The 18,181-nt window shown below is 31.7% G+C and overlaps 1 pseudogene; it reads right to left on the bottom strand.

Annotated features, from left to right (window-relative positions):
• Positions 1 to 227: 227 nt before the first annotated feature.
• LOC110663241 (protein JINGUBANG-like) lies at positions 228 to 17,745 on the bottom strand (annotated as a pseudogene).
• Positions 17,746 to 18,181: the final 436 nt, after the last annotated feature.

Genomic DNA, 18,181 nt, shown 5'->3' with positions numbered 1-18,181 from the left:
GCGCTAAGCTTCAAATTTATGGAGATTATGTTTGGTTAAACAATTGATTAAACAAACTAAGCATGAACCACTCTATCCATTCTCTGCCATAAAATTATGCAACTTATAGTAAATAAAATAGTGCAGGCACCGAGTAATTGCTCTAAACCATATACCACATTTACATGTATAGGAAGAGAACCTTTTGTCTCTAATACCTTATATCGTCCATTCTGCTACGATGAGCTTCAAGCTGGTGGCAGTGTGATTGGCATGGAATTAACACACCCATTCCAAGCCACTGGTGGAGCGTTCTCCGACACTCTCCACATCTTCACGGATTTATGAAGACTTCCACTGTACAAAATCCATAGAGTCTCGTTGGAAATGGATTTCTGATCCTTCTTAGCTGCCAAACACTTAACAGGCCCTGTATGCCCATTTAACAATGACAAACACATATGATCACTTCCCAGTCTTTTCCATACGCATATTCCCATATCTGCTGACCCACTAAAAACAAGGCTCTTGGCTGTGACTAAACAGAGAACTGCCAATCTATGGCCTCTTAAAACATTGCCATGGGAGAGGTGTTTTTCCTGCTCCCAGAAGTTAACGAGCCCATCTGATGAGCCACTGTAGATAATTGCGGCTTCAGGGTTAACTGCTAGCGTAGTAATTGCACATTCTTGTTTTAATAATGTTTGAGAAAAGAAGTGCTTTGTCTCTTTCCCTAATAATTCTCTTCTCCAAACCATGATACGGTTAGAACCTAATTCAAGCAGGACTTATTTAGTCTTCATAATATCCTTCAAGATTTTAGGGATAATAGGTTTAAGGTTGTTGCATTTCAATTTTTAAAATAATGATATAATCTTTACTAAGTGTTGAGATTTACATGAGATTTTATTTTATTTAGTTAGACTTTTGCTATATAAATAGCACAATTAATAGTCTTTATGTCAATAGAGTTGTACGGAAATTTTCTTTTTATTCAATAAAAATGTTCTTTATTCTTCTACATTTTTTTTTGTTCTAACAGTGGTATCAGAGCCTCAATGATCTTATGGGCATTTGTTAAAAGATTGCAGGTTTAAAAATGAAGAAGCAAATTTAGCACAAGAGGAAGAATCTCTTTTTTGATGTTTGGAGAGAAGTGCTCCAAGAAAATCAGAAGCAAAGGTTGGTGAAATGTGCATCAATAAATAGTGAAAAGTACACCAAAATTGTCAATTGGAGAGAAGTGCTCTAACACACAAATTTATCACTGGAGAAAAGTGATTCAAGACTCAAATTACCAGATGAAGAAAAGTGCTCCATTCAAAAAAAAAATAAATTGTTTTAAATCCATGTTTTAATTAAGGGAGAAAACGTGAGAACATAATTTGATTTAGTTTTCATAATATCTTTCAAGATTTTAGGGATAATATATTTTAAGGTTGTTGCATTTCAATTTATATAGAATTTTATTTTATTTAGTTAGACTTTTGCTATATAAATAATACAATTAATAGTCTTTGTGTCAATTGAGTCGTACGAAAAGTTTCTTTCTATTCAATAAAAATGTTTTTTATTCTTCTACATTTATTTTTGTTCTATCATATACTTCCATCTGCTGAGCCTGTAAAAATCAAACCATCAAATCCGGCCGCGATAGAGCTCACTGCATCGTCATGAGTAGCGACTGATTCGAGGCATTTCGAGTCTGAAATTCTCCATACTTTGAAAGTCTTGTCCCATGAAGCAGAGTAAAGAAGCGTCTTATCTTCGCTTAAGCTAAGACATGAAATGGCATCAAAATGCTTGAGCCAAACCATGTCTTTTGGGTCTAATTTCGACGTAATTACTGGGTTTTATTGAGTACTTAATGTAATCTTTAAATTTTGGCAGAGTCCCAACTCGCTTGTGAGCGCCTGGATTCTTGGACGATAATTTCCAAACCCTTATTTTCCCATCTTGATGCCCTGTAAATACTCCATCTTCGGATATCACGATTGCCTTAACCAACCCACTACTCGTTTTAAACCAAGAAAACTCGTTATGGTTCTTCCATACCCGAACTTTCTTGCAATCAGAAGCCGTATACAAAAGATCACCAAAAGCGGCCAACGAGTATATATGACCCTCTTCAAGTACCAACGATCCCATGAGCAAGTTAGGAGTTTTATATTGATCATTATTATAGTAATCTTTATCTTTATAATCTTCAAAGTCTAGGTTGACCTGAGAAGACCATGTCGACTTTCCAAGCGGGGAAGGAGAGAGGTCATTAAAGGCAGAAGAAGCGGAGTCAAAATTGAAGAAAAAATAATCTTGAGCGCTACTTCCGTTCATACTTGAGATGGAACTATCACCGTCGGAGTTTCTGATTATGTGGCTAGGGACAACGCTTCTCTTGCCGGAGAAAAAGCGGGCAGGGGAAGCCGCATTTGTGCCTTTCTTTATCGAAACCTTTACTAAAATGGACGACTTGATATTCAGATTAGCTCTAAACAATGTTAGAGATGAACAACAATAGAATAAAATAAAGATCACATCTACAACGCAAAAGAAGGAGCAAAGAGGAAAACAAGGAAGGAAGGAAGGAAACCGAAAGCAGAGAGAAGAAGAGAAGAGCCAAAGAATGGAAAAGATGATCCTCGGACATTATGAGCCCAAGATTACACATTTTTTTCTTGGGGTGTTAATTTTTTTTTAAATTATTATTATTATTCTATGTGTTAAGATTAGTAAGTTTCTAATGATGCCATGTGGAATGACTTAATTTTATCAAGTTACCATAATGTCCCTATGATTGACAGGCTGGCAAACTATTACTGGAAGGAAAATGGAGTCACAGCAGGAGAAATATAGCTTTGACTTGGTCTAAATGCCCTCATCTGATATATATATATATAAATATATATATATATATATAAATATATATATATATATATATATATATATTCAATGAAAAAAATAAGACTTTTCACACGGTCATAACTTCCTTATACCCAAAATCTGAAATCATCGATTGATATCTCCAATTTAACTTAATTTTATAGGAATGGACATATTATCGAACCTAAGGTAATACTTAATAAGATGAACCATTAGACAATCCGCCTCCTCCTCCCATTGCACTCTTAAGTAGAGATAATATTTAATCATCACGCTGATATAGAGAGTCGAACCAGAGTGAGATAAGACCATTTTACCAAGTTAATCATTAGACTATCACGCTCAGTGGTACCCTCATCTGATTTGATTAGTTAGAGACCATGAGAGATTATTTCATATTGGTCCAATTTTACTTAACAAATTAGTTTTTCCTATTTAAAAAAATTATTATCCAGATATGATCAATCATGGATTTAATACATAATATATATTAATGACATAATTTATAATAAAAAAAATTTCTAAACTCGATCTATCATAAATTTAAGATATAAAAATTATATAAAAAATATATTTTTTTTATTTTTTTAAAAAGATCTAATTTATTTATTTTTCCTTTTATAATATTTTAGTATATAAAATTTTCAGAATTTATTTGAAATATTTTTAGAATTTATTTTATTTTAACATTTATTTTAAATTATTTAAAAACCACCTAGTATAATTTAAATGCTCTAAATATTTTTCCAACCGCAAGAGAATATTCAAAATTTTTTCAAGAATATTTTATTGTCAAAAGGCAAAGCCAAAAAGCTCAAAAGAAGTATTTAAGGAGAGATTACACTATCTCTCATAATCACGTGAGATTTATTTTTTATATTATAAGAAAAATCTTTTTTTTTTTAAGAAAAGAATTACTTTTACATATATTAAGAGTATTATATAATCTTCTACATTTAGAATAACCGACTAAGTTAGGTTAATCAAACTGTTCATTTTTTTTTTTTTTTTTTTTTTTTTTAGTTTGGAGTATTGGGATGGAGAATAAGCATAATATCATAGTTATTATCTGGCTAAGAAATTGACTCAACTAAAAGATTGAGTTAATGGGTCGTTAATTCAACTAGTGAGGCAATGATTCAATAAGTGGATGATTAAAAAATTAAGTAAATATATATTAATTAAATATTACATTTATTATAATTAAATAATTTAATCAACTAAATTTTATTTTTAAAATCAATATTTAAACATTTATTAAATTATATTTATATACATCTTAATAATATTATTAAAATTTATATGAAAATATTAAAAATATTTAAATTTTAATTATTTTTATTTTGAACCTTTATAGTTAATATATGAAATAAAAATATTAAAAATATTGTTAAATTGAATAATTATCTTCTTAATATTTTAAAAATATTAATTATGTATTAAACTAAAAAAAATAACATAATATTTTAACAAATTTCTTCTATTACTATAAATAAAAGAATTATAACTAAGTAATATCTTATTTATTTACTAAATATAAATTTAAATTTTCAAATATTAAAATATCAATATAATTGATATTTTTAAAAATTTTCAAATTAGAAGATTTTAAATCAATGGGTCAATGTGTCATCGATTCAACCATCGGGGCATCCGATTTTTTTTTAACTTTTTATTTGGCTTAAAAAGAAAATTGGCTCAATTTTATGAGAAAATTGGCTCAATTTTATATTTGATTTTATGTCTGAGTCAACAATTTACTGAGTTAATCTATCAAGACGGGCCGGGCCGAGTTTAATAACAATGTATACTATATCCTTTCACTATGTGTATATGAATCTAACACATGCTTTACATATACACACATTCATATACAAATATCACGGTATTTTTAAGAATGGTAGGTTCATATATGGTTGAAGGTGCTACATGGACATTTGAAAATAATGGCTCAAGCAAAGGGGGAAAGCACAATGGGTAGATATATGCCTTGATATAACTGAATGGCAAATGTGTTCTTGCTTCTTAGTCTTAATTAGTTGGACGCAAGGTTTTGTCTAAATTCATTTAAATTTCTATTTAAGAACTCATTATTGAAGATGATTCAGGTATACATCCTCTCCTGTGTTGGATCAGATAATTATTCTGCGCAAAAGTATAATGGTTAGTTAATTTGTGCAGGGTGATCTTCAGGAACTGGTGAGTTTGATGTCTTTGTGAAACTTGAATCAGCAAATATGCAAAGGAACTTCATGTTTGAACTTTCTTGCTTATCAATCTTCTCTCATGTCCTTCAAGAATGTGCAGAAAATGAAAATGAAAGTCAAGTTCCTCAGTTTTCTTCCGGCATGTCAAACGAATCATCGTCCCATGTTACAACTAGAGATCCTGCTGCGATATTTCAGCATAGAAGTGGGAGTAATACAAGTCATATCAGAACTATATCTTGAATCTTTTAGTTGGTTTTGTATCAGTTGAGAAGCCAAAGAATTGTCCTCTGCCATTGACTAAAATTTGGATTGGCAATGGTCTGTTAGGAGGTGAAGCTACTTAATTATTGAGTGATTGATAAATACAAAAAAATTTATAATATTGACATAAAAATTAAATTTTTAATATTATTAGTTATGAAAATTTAACTGACTCTTAAAGTTACAGAATTGTTTTCATAATATTTTTTTTTTTAAAATGAAATTATATTTTTTATAAATAAAAAAGGTCTCATAAATAAAAAAAAAATTAAAAAAAAAATCTGAAATTTCAAAAAATTTACAATTCTATTCTAAACTAAAAAAAATTGCAAACTCTAAACTAACATTGATATGGCGGATAAGAAAAAACCAACATGATGGTTACACTGTCACTAATCATTGGATAAATTAAGAGCACTAAAAAATAATACTTCCCTAGATACAATAAAATATTTTTTCATATTTATAGAAAAGTGGGATCCATATTTATATAGATAAGGTACATGTACACCAAGTGCACCTAATAATCTCTCTTAGCTATCTGAATAATGGAACAACCTCATGGTGGGTGTATCTGAAAGCATGGGAAACATGATTTAGGGCCTTAGAAGATTGGAATTCAAAAATTCATCTAGGGTTACATGCTAGCATACCAAATTAATTATGCACCTAGCCAACTTCTAATGCCTATGGGTATGCTAAAACATACTTTTAGCATACATTAAAGGTTCATTTGCCATTAAAGATTGACTTTTAGCATTTAATCTCATTAAACCCTAGCTAAAAGAGGGATAATTGATTTCTAACCTCCAAGGCACAGAATCAAACTTCCTAATCTCTTTGATAGTCTCCAAGAGCTCCAAATGTAGCCCTTCTAGCTTGTCACCACAAACTCACCAAGGTACACAAATGGCAGCCCCCAAAAGTTCATTTGATAGCTTGCCAACCACTTGAACTTTACGGGTTTTTACTTTGGTGAAAGTTGAATGGATATATAGGAACTAGAAAACTTTTCTAGCAATTTATTTTAAGAAGAAGTCAAGCTTTCCTTCTAGAATTAATGGAGAAATGAAGAAGAGAGAGAGAGGGAACCAAGTTGCCGTCCATTGGAGGAAGAAGAAGGAAAAATTAAATTCAATTAATTTTACTTCTTCCTGTCACTTAAATAGCATAATACAAAATCATTTAAATGTCTTACCACATGTCAGCTTATAATTTAATCTTGCTTTATACTCGTCTTAATCTCATCAAGACAAATGTCAAGCTTTAATTAAATAATCAAAAAGTAGTCTTTCATCATTGGAAGACAAGTGGCACGCATATGTGAGTGATACATGTCACCATCTCATGATGCCATGTGTCAATATGTAAAATGATCATTTTGCCCTTACATGTAATTTTGAGTTCTCAACCCAAAATTGTAACTTCTCCCTTAAATTAATTTATATCAAATATAAATTAATTAATTAATCAATCTCCATTAATTAATTTCACTATTTTATTTATATTATACATTCAACAACCTAGATTTAATTTCAAGTCATGCTAGGGACTTTGTAATCTCATTGCAAACCAAACCTATTTAATTAATTAAACTCTTTAATTAATCAATTAAATCATAATTTACTTGGTGATTAACTTGTGTAGATGTGTGACTTACTAGACTCATTATTAATTGGCAATGAGAAATGATATTAACTCTTAATATCATTAGAACTATTTCTTACCGTAAACAATTTTCCTAAATCATTTTAGGTATCTCATAGACCATAGTTTATACCTAGCATAGCATGTCATGGCCACCCAATTAGTAATAAGGAATACCTTAAACATTAACCATTAATCATATGTTAACATGCACTAAAATCTCTCCGTTATAAAATCTCAATTCTAGCTGGAGTCATGATTAATGTCAAACTCCATTTGCTATTAATTTCATGTTCTCTTTTAATTCCAGTTCTTTATTAATCAGAATTTCTTGTCAGAAAATCCTTTCTGACTAAGTCTATTTATTTTGGCAAGGAACTTGAATCATCAAAAATAATTAAATGGACAAAGGATTTCATCCCTATTTACTTAGGTTAACGGATCCCATCTTGACTAACACCTATTTTCATATATAACCAGTAAGAGCCAACACATACCCTTATATCCATACACAGTACGAATATGAAAGTAGTATCAAACTCAAACCACCTGTATACAAAATAACTGTGTTATCTCAGGTCAAGGGATTATATGCATCGATATAATTTTTATTACAATGCATTCACAAGAGTAAACTCCATGTGATTGTCATAAACATCACTAGTTTGGCCTACTTATCATATAAGTGCCTATAATATTTGTTATGTGGCATGAGACTCACCACTCCAACTTATTAGCATCTCATACTAATACTTTGGTAAGTAACATGAATAACAATCTTTCTGGATAAGTCATATCCTTTGTGAAGTATCCTCGATTGTGAACTAATTTATGATACTTTGTTCTAGAAAAACTGTCACTCATATTCCTAACAACTTAAGAATAGTATTTCTAACAAAATATCAATGGACTTTTTCTATTACACATAAACAAATTATATAAACAGAAGAACAACTGCCTTTTATTAATGAAAATATGTACAAGATAAATACAATATGATATGTTCTAGAGCATACTACTAATAATCTCCCACTTGCACTACAGTCATTCATCACAGTATCTAAGACCCATCTTCTCAAGATGTAGGTCTAACTAATTTTGTGACATAGCCTTTGTGAATGAATCAGCTGGATTTTCAGCTGATGCTATTTTCTGCATGGCTACATCGCCTAGCCCAACTATCTCTCTAATAGTGTGATAGCACTTTTCTATGTGCTTAGATTTTTGGTGCGACTGGGATTCCTTAGCCTGAATGACCGCTCTATTGTTGTCACAGTAGAGAGGAACTACTGACTCAATGGAAGGAACTACTTCAAGTTCAGTCACAAACTTTTTTATCCAAACAGCCTCCTTTGCAGCATCTGATGCAGCAATATACTCGACCTCTGTAGTGGAGTCGACAGTTGTACTCTATTTGGAACTCTTCCAATTAACTGCACCTCCATTACAAATGAACACAAAACCAGAGATAGACTTTCTATCATCAATATTTGATTGAAAATCAGAATCTGTATAACCATCCAATTATAGGTCGCCACCTCCATAAATCAAGAATAAATCCTTAGTTATTTTTAAATACTTAAGGATATTCTTGACAGCTATCCAGTGTTCTAAATCTGAATTGGATTAAAACCTACTAGTCAAACTAACAGCATATGCGATATCCGGTCTAGTACACAATATTGCATACATTAAACTTCTAATAGCCAAAGCATATGGAATCCTAGCCATTTTCTCTCTTTCTTCAGGTGTCTTAGGAGACATGTCCTTAGAAAGATGGATACCATGCCTTCCTGGTAACAATCCTCTCTTGGAATCAAGCATGTTAAACCTTTTTAACACCTTTTCCAAGTATAGACTTTTGGATAAACCAATTATTCTTTTCGCTCTATCTCTATAGATACGAATTCCAAGAATATAGGTTGCTTCCCCTAAGTCTTTTATGGAGAATATATTTGATAACCATACCTTCATAGTTGTAAGCATGCTTATATCATTGCATATTAATAATATGTCATCTACATATAAGACAAGAAAAGTGATGGCGCTCCTACTAATCTTCTTATAAACACATGGCTCATCCTCATTTTTAATAAAATCAAAAGATTTAATAACTTCATCAGAACGGATGTTCCAACTCCTCGAAGCTTGTTTTAACCCATAAATTGATCGTTTTAGCTTGCATACTTTGGAATGATCTTGGGATTCAAAACCCCTAGGTTGTTCCATAAAAATGTTTTCCTTAATATTTCTATTAAAAAAAGTTGTTTTGACATCCATTTGCCAAATTTCATAATCATGGTATGCAGCTATTGCTAATAAAATCCTAATGGACTTAAGCATGGCTACAGGTGAGAAAGTCTCCTCATAATCGATTCCTTACCTTTAGCAAAACCCCTTCGCTACTAGCCTAACTCTATAGGTCTCTACCTTTCCATCAAAACTAATTTTCTTCTTGAAAATTCATTTATTATCTATAGTACAACACCTTCAGGTGGGTCTACAAGATCCCAAACTTGGTTCTTATACATAGAATCCATTTCGGTTTTCATAGCTTTGATCCATTTAGAAGAGTCAATATCTGATATAGCGTCTTCATAAGTTAAAGGATCATTTCCATGATCTATTTCTTTATGAGCGAACAACTCTTGTTCATCTTCATGAAGAAAACCATATCTCTCTTGTGGGTGAGATATTCTGGTTGTTTTGCGAGAAATTATTATAGATGTATCTTTAGTAGGCTTAGGCTGACTGGATGGATCTATATCCATTTGATCTGTTATTTGCCTTCCTTTGCCACCTTCTTGAATAAACTGTTATTCAAGAAATATGGCATCTCTACTTATCACAATCTTTTGTGATGTTGGTAAATAAAAATAATATCCAAAACTTTCTTTTGGATATCCAACAAATCGACCTTTTTCTGATTTGGTTTCAAATTTATCAGTTTTCAGCTTTTTATTGTAAGCTGGACAACCCCAAATCTTAACATGCTTAAGACTTAGTTTTCTTCCATGTCATATCTCATAAGGTGCGGAAGAGACTGATTTTGACGGAATCCTATTCAGAATATGCAAAGCTAATTCTAATGCAAATCCCCAAAAGGAGATTGGCATATCTGTATAGCTCATCATGCTACGTACCATATCCAATAGGGTACGGTTTCTCCTTTCAGATACACCATTCAATTGTGGCGTTCCTGGAGGAGTCAACTGGGAAATAATGCCATGCTCTTTCAAGTATTCATCAAATTCAGTACTTATGTATTTACCTATATGATCTGATCGAAGAGTTTTAATACTTTTTCCCATTTGATTGTCTACTTCAGATTTAAATTCTTTGAACTTTTCAAAGGATTTATGTTTGTATTTCATCAAATAAAAATATCCATACCTTGATTTATCATCAGTAAAGGTAATAAAGTAATGAAAACCGCATTTAGTCATTTCCTTAAATGGACCACATACATCACTATGTATTAGTTCCAAAATATTTCAGCTCTTAACCCTTGTCCAACAAAAGGTGATCTAGTCATTTTGCCTTGAAGATAGGATTCACAAGTTGGAGTAGGTTCTGAACCCAATGAAAATAAAATCTCCATTTTCTCCAGCTTTGTAATCCTATCTTCTGCAATATGACCTAATCTTAAGTGCCAAAGATATTTTGGATTAGAGTTAATTTTCATTATGGCATTAAATTCATTTAGATTACTTGCATTGGAATTGTATTTATTATTATTATCCAAATAATAAAGTCCATCATGCATATAACCTGAGGCAACAAATTTATTTTCAAAATAAATATTGCAAATATCATTTGTGAACTACAATTCATAATCATTTCTAGTCAAACTAGATATAGAAATGACGTTCTTAAACGCTTCAAGTAACTACAAAACATGATCTAAATACAAAACATGTCCATACAAGTATAAAGATTTAGACCCTATGGCTAATGCTTCAACAGTTGAGCCATTGTCAATCCGTAGTCTAACATCCCATGCCCGCAAGCTGCTACTGCTTGCTAGTTCTTGCATATCAAAAGAAATTTGAGAACTTGCACCAGTATCTAAAACCCAAGCTGTAGATGAACTAAGAGCATCAGCAGAATCTAAATAACAAGATATAGACATACCTTTTGAAGGTTTATCTTTCTTGTCCTTCAGAGACGCTAGATACTCTAGGCAGTTCCTTTTCCAGTGCCCATCCTTCTGACAGTGGATACACTTTCCCTTGCCTTGCCCAGCTTTGGTCTTGCCCTTCTGTTTGGCTATTTTCTTGGAAGGACCAGAAACTTAAGGTTTCTTTTTCTTGTTGACCTTTTTATTCTTGGACTTTCCAACTAAAGAAGTATATGCAACCAAAGCTACCTCTTTTCCTTTATTGCTCGGCATATTTTTCTAAGTAATAACTAACATGTTAAGCAAGTCAGCCAGAGTGCATTCTTGTTTAGTCATATGGAAATTTGTAACAAAATTCCCAAAAGACTCTGGTAGGGACTAAAAGATCAAATCCGTTTGCAGTTAGAAATCCATGTGAAAATCAAGATGTTCCAGCTGCTCTATAAGCCAAATCATCTTGTGGACATGATCTCCTACATTCTGTCCCTCTGACATCCTCATTTGGAATAACTGTCTAGATATCTCATACTTAACATTCCTACTATATTCACCATACAACTCTTGTAGGTGAAGAAGGATCTCATTTGCACTTTGCATGTTTTCATACTGTTTCTATAACTCATTAGTCATAGAAGCTAGCATATAACACCTGGCTCTCATATCATGCTCCTTCCACTTGTCCAAAGTTTCTAATTCCTCTGGAGTGGCCCCTGGAGGTAAGAGACCTGGAATTTTTAAATCTAGAATATATCCTATACGTTCTAGGTTCAGGACAAGCTTTAGATTTCTGAGCCAATCGAAAAGATTAGGTCCTATCAACCTATTATGATCAAGTATGCCCGCAAGGATATTAGATGGTGGTAGTTGTTGTGTGCTCATTATTATCAGAATATAAACTGTAGAAAATAACAAGATCAATTAGTAAATGTATCAAGTAATTAACCAAAATGATTATAGTCTTTTAATCAAATTGGTCCTCCCACTAACTTGGCGAATCCTATACTTCCAAAGTAGGAAACAGAAATCTTAGTTGGATGGATTTCTAATGGGTAATTGAATTCTTATAGTCTTATTGATCAACCTCAGGCACATCCATTATTGGAATCACAACAAAACTATAAGTGAGCAACTCCTTGCCCATCACATCTTATGTGAGGCTCAATCATTTATTTGATCTCTAATGCTCAAAACCTTAGGCACATCCATTATTGGTTTATTTTGCATTGGTTAAGTTGATCCCATTAAGCCAGTAAGCATGCAAATTGACTTTAATGACTTTAGGCAAATCCATTATTGGTCACCAAGCATTCACATACTTATAACATTTCATGCTTAACAATTACTCGTAAGAAAATCTCTTAAGACAAATGCATTATTCCCATGTTTCCATAGCCAATAATACAAGTGCTTAAAATTCGTTAAAGTAATTGCCTCAATGGAGGGTCATGATATAATTACTATAATTATACCATTATCAACTTAATCATTTAATTGGAAGATTTTGTGGTCGGTTTAATTACTATTATGGTTGACTTAATTACTATTATGGTCTCACTTTGCACATTATCCAATTTGGCATGCATATGTCACATATTTGCATTCAACCACGCACATCTCATACATACATGGATAATCATATAAAATGGCATGATCATGGACTTTCTAAGGGATTCAATTCTAAGCCACCAAGAATTAAATTAGGGCATTCCTAGGTGTATTTCATTCATTCATATTACAAGAGTTGCTAAAGGAGTACATAATCAACATCTTGACCTTGATCTCCTCCCACTGGTTCCACCAATGCTCTTGACCTCCTTGCTCTTCTTGCAATCCAATTACATTGTAACCCTTGGCATACCAAGGTGAATTTACAAGAATTTGGACTTTAAAGTCCTTAACTAAATGAAAATACATCCTAAAATAACCTAACATTTATGATCCATGCCACCAAAATAAAATTAATTATTATTACATCCCAAAAAAAATAAAAGAAATAAATTCAATCACATTAGTTTTTTATTGTCCATGATCATCCATCATGCATATTGACATTTAACAATTAAATATAAATATACATGTAAAATTAAATTGAACATCATATACTCAATTAGGACTAAATTTGAATCTTATTCAAATTAATTTTTAAATTTAGGAACTTTCCAAATTAATTTTATGAAAATTATTTTCAAAAATTATTTGTATGATTGAAAATCCTAATTAAACCATTTAATTAGGTCTAGGCTTAATTTTGGGTCCCAAATTATACAACAATTGCATAAAAGGCCCAAAAATAGCCAAATCATGCCCTTGTTAAAGAAAAACACGCCCTTTACATGAAAACACGACCTGAAACCTAGTTACACGGCCTGAAGCGCTTATCACATGGCCTGGGGCGCGAAATAACATGGGCCGTGTCGTGTGACACCCCCCTAGGCACGTGAAAGCATGGGCCGCGTCACACAACACACTCGCGCTATGTCAGCATGCCCAGAAACACAGCCCCTGGCCTGGGACATGCCCAGGCCGTGTTTATTACGGCAGTGAGGTTTTTTCAAGGGTTTTTCAATCCAAATCAAGTTCAATTGCACCCAAACCTTATCCAATCACACAATTGAGTCCCAAAATCAATCTTAATGACAAATATAGTGGCTCTGATACCAATTGAAGGCATGGGAAGCATGATTTAGGGCCCTAGAAGATTGAAATTCAAAAATTTATCTAGGGTTACATACTAGCATACCAAATTAATTATGCACCTAGCCAACTTCTAATACCCATGGGTATGCCAAAACATACTTTTAGCATACATTAGAGGTTCATTTGCCATTAAAGATTGATATTTAGCATTTAATCTCATTAAACCCTAGCTAAAAGAGGGATAATTGATTTCTAACCTCTAAGGCGCAAAATCAAACTTCCTAATCCCTTAGACTGCGACTCTGACTCTTCTTGTGCTGAATTAAATAAATAACCTTCGCTTACAGAGATTCGAAACCCTATATCACTCGTTTTTTTTGCCTCTCACCAATTGAGAGCTCAATTGGTAATTTAATTCTAGCAGTCCCTCTAAGGGGGAAGGGAAAAGAAAGAAGGCCACCCATAGAGGGGCTTGAGCTGGGGCCCCCTAAGCCGGGGTGTGACACTTCAAGAGCTCCAAATGTAGCCTTCTAGCTTGTCCACCACAAGCTCACCAAGGTACACTAATGGCAGCTCCCAAATGTTCCTTTGATAGCTTTCCAACCGCTTGAACTTTAGGGGTTTTTGCTTTGGTGAAGGTTGAATGGATATATAGGAACTAGAAACCTTTTCTAGCAATTTAATTTAAGAAGAAGTCAAGCTTTCCTTCTAGAATTAATGGAGAAATGAAGAAGAGAGAGAGAGGGAACCAAGTTGCCGTCCATTTGAGGAAGAAGAAGGAAAAATTAAATTCAATTAATTTTACTTCTTCTTGTCACTTAAATAGCATACGACAAAATTATTTAAATGTCTTGCCACATGTCAGCTTATAATTTAATCTTGTTTTATACTTGTCTTAATCTCATCAAGACAAGTGTCAACCTTTAATTAAATCATCAAAAAGTAGTCTTCCATCATGGGAAGACAAGTGGCATGCATATGTGAGTGATACATGTCACCATCTCATGGTGTCATGTGTCAACATGTAAAATGACCATTTTGCCCTTATATGTAATTTTGAGTTCTCAATCCAAAATTGTAACTTCTCCCTTAAATTAATTTATATCAAATATAAATTAATTAATTAATTAATCTCCATTAATTAATTTCATCATTTTATTTATATTATACATCCAACAACCTAGATTTGATTTCAAGTCATACTAGGGACTTTGCAATTTTATTGCAAATCAAACATATTTAATTAATTAATTAAGCTCTTTAATTAATCAATTAAATCATAATTTACTTGTTGATTAACTTGTGTAGGTGTGTGACTTACTAGGCTCATTATTAATTGGCAATGAAAAATGATATTAACTCTTAATATCATTAGAACTATTTCTTACCGTAAACAATTTCCCTAAATCATTTTAGGCATCTCATATACCATGGTTGACACCTAGCATAGCATGTCATAGCCACCCAATTAGTAATAAGGAATACCTTAAATATGAACCTTTAATCATACGTTAATATGCACTAAAATCTTTCTGTTATAAAATCCCAACTCTAGCTGGAGTCATGGTTAATGTCAAACTCTATTTGCTATGAATCTCATGTTCTCTTTTAATCTCAGTTCTTTATTAATCAGACTTTCTTGTCAGAAAATCTTTTCTGACTAAGTCTATCTGTCTTAGCGAGGAACTTGAATCATCAAGAACAATTAAATGAACATAGGATTTCATCCCTATTTACTTAGGGTAACGGATTCTATCTTGACTAACACCTATTTTCATATATAACCAGTAGGAGCCAACACATACTCGTATATCCATACCCAGTATGAATATGAAAGCAGTATCAAACTCAAACCACCTATATACAAGATAACAAGATAACTGTGTTATCTTAGGTTAGGAGATTATATGCACCAATATGATTTTTATGACAACGCATTGATAAGAGTAAACTCCATGTACCTGTCATAAGCGTCACTGGTTTGGCCTACTTATCATATAAGTGTCTATCATGTTTGTTATGTGGCATGAGACTCACCACTCTAACTTATTAGCATCTCATACTAATACTTTGGTAAGTAACATGAAGAACAATTTTTCTGGATAAGTCATGTCCTTTGTGAAGTATCCTCGATTGTGAATCAATTTATGATACTTTGTACTAGAAAAACTGTCACTTATATTCGTAACAACTTAAGAATTGTATTTCTAATAAAATATCAACGGACCTTTTCTATTACACATAGACAAATTATGTAAACAAAGAAGAACAACTGCCTTTTATTAATGAAAATATGTACAAGATACATATAATATGATATGCTCTAGATTATACTATTAACAATATATGGGTAACTCTCGATATTTCAAAGTTTAATTAATAATTTTTTTAGTTCAAGTGGAATTGCAAGTTTTCTAAAAGTTTAAATTTTTTTATTATTTTCAAAAAAAAATTTATTATTTCTTTCCATAACTTCCAAACTTTTTTGGTGAGGGTTTTGATTGGGCATAACTACCCTATTAATTTCCATTGGGACCAATTTTATTTGGAGAAAGTGTAAACAAGCTCATCAAAATAAATCCAGACACAATAAAAAAAATTTTAATCATAAAATATTATTTTCTTTCATTTTCATATATTAAAAATTATTTATTATTTTAATAAAAAATAAAAAAAATTCAACCCAACCCTAGAGGAATTCTCTTCCCTTAAACAAAAACATATAAAATCTAGAAACACAAATAATAACACATAAACAAGATAACAGCACAGACGCAACAAGACCAACTCAAAAATAATAATAACCCAAAAATAATAATAACAACCCAGAAATATTCCCAGATTTTTTAATCTCATTGACAAACTAGAAACAAAGAGAAATGCATAGCCATGGCTTAATGATTCCCAACCCAATTCTTTGTTTAAGAACACACACGTGATCAAAAAGAAGGCTAATGACATGAGTTGTAACAAGAAGAAAATGGAGCTTTATCTCATTGACTGAAAAAATAAATTCAAAGATTCATATATAAAATAATAGAAAATTAGGAACTTCTTTTGCAGGGCCATGGTGGTCGTTGAGGTAGGTGCGCCGTAAAAAAAGTGGATCTAACTTCTCAAATCTCAAGGCTAATGATAAGACCGAGAAATTGTTTGGTTTAAAATAGCCTATTTTCTAAAAAGTTTACCTTAAAAAAGTTATTTTTTAAAAAAATATTATTTAAATGTGTTTAATTAATATATTAAATTAAAATAAAAATATTTAATTATAAAAAGTGATAATAAAAATGACATAAATATTCTTACTTCAACTATAAGCGTAATTTTTAAAATATTTAATTTAATAATGCCTAATCACTTAATCACATAATAACCAACATATAATTTTTTATAACATAATAATAAATAAATATAATAAAAAAAATTATCAAAAAATATAATAAAATTTCCTGGTTTCCTAAATTGACTTGGAGGAGAGTAGTACAACATGACTTAGAAGTATTACACATTTCTGAGGATTTAACCCAAAATCGTTCAGAGTGGAAAAAGCGAATCCATATAGCAGATCCTAAATTTTTGGGATAAAGGCTTAGTTGAGTTGAGTTGGGTTAATTTTTTTTTTTTTTTTTATATGAGTGCTTATTGAATACAAACTAATATCATGAAATTTTTTCCATGCAACTATAGAAAAAATCAAGAGGGTTAAAGTTGAAAGTAAAGGATTTGATGCTAAGAAAGTTGAAGTTCCTTGAGTTAGGCGAGGGAATTTCCTTCTCCACAAAAGAAGGGTAACCCATCAACTTCCTAGGATGTTAAACAATCATGGCAACCAAACAAGCCATTGTTTCACACTTCCTGGTGATTTGAACTTCCCTTGCTAAGTTACCCAACTGAACAAATCCCTAAAGAACCAAAACAAGCATCGAATTTAAGATTTGAGGCTTGTTTGGACCCTGCAAATCTTGTAATCCGCTGATCATCTGGGATTGAAAAGCTGGTTTCCTCTTGCATATTTGATTACAGCATGTAGGGTTCGATTTTAATCTTTTTAATTTTTTATTTTAAAAAAATTTTAATAGTTAAATATAAAACTTAATACTTTATTGATAAAAAACTTAAAATTTTACTATTATAATTTATTTTTTGCCAACAAATGAACTTATTTGGAATTTGACAAAAAGTTCATGTGCTTATCTGAACTTTTCTTCAATTTTATTTGCTAAAAAACTATATGGAGAGATATATAAAGCCTCTAAGTAAGCCACTAAATATGTTTATAAAATTGCAGAAAATTTGATTTTCATGGCACATTTTCATCACTTTTTAACATATTTATCCTGCCTTGTAATCCAGAAAATAACCGTATTAGCTCAGAGAAAAGATAGAACTCCATGATATGCAGATACCATATAATTATGCTTAAATCATCCATTTAAGTATAATCACG

The sequence above is a fragment of the Hevea brasiliensis genome, chromosome 7 (assembly GCF_030052815.1).
Source record: "Hevea brasiliensis isolate MT/VB/25A 57/8 chromosome 7, ASM3005281v1, whole genome shotgun sequence".
NCBI classification, from domain to species: domain Eukaryota; kingdom Viridiplantae; phylum Streptophyta; class Magnoliopsida; order Malpighiales; family Euphorbiaceae; genus Hevea; species Hevea brasiliensis.
The sequence above is the reverse complement of the archived record's forward strand: the minus strand, read 5'-3'. Positions and strand labels throughout refer to the sequence as shown.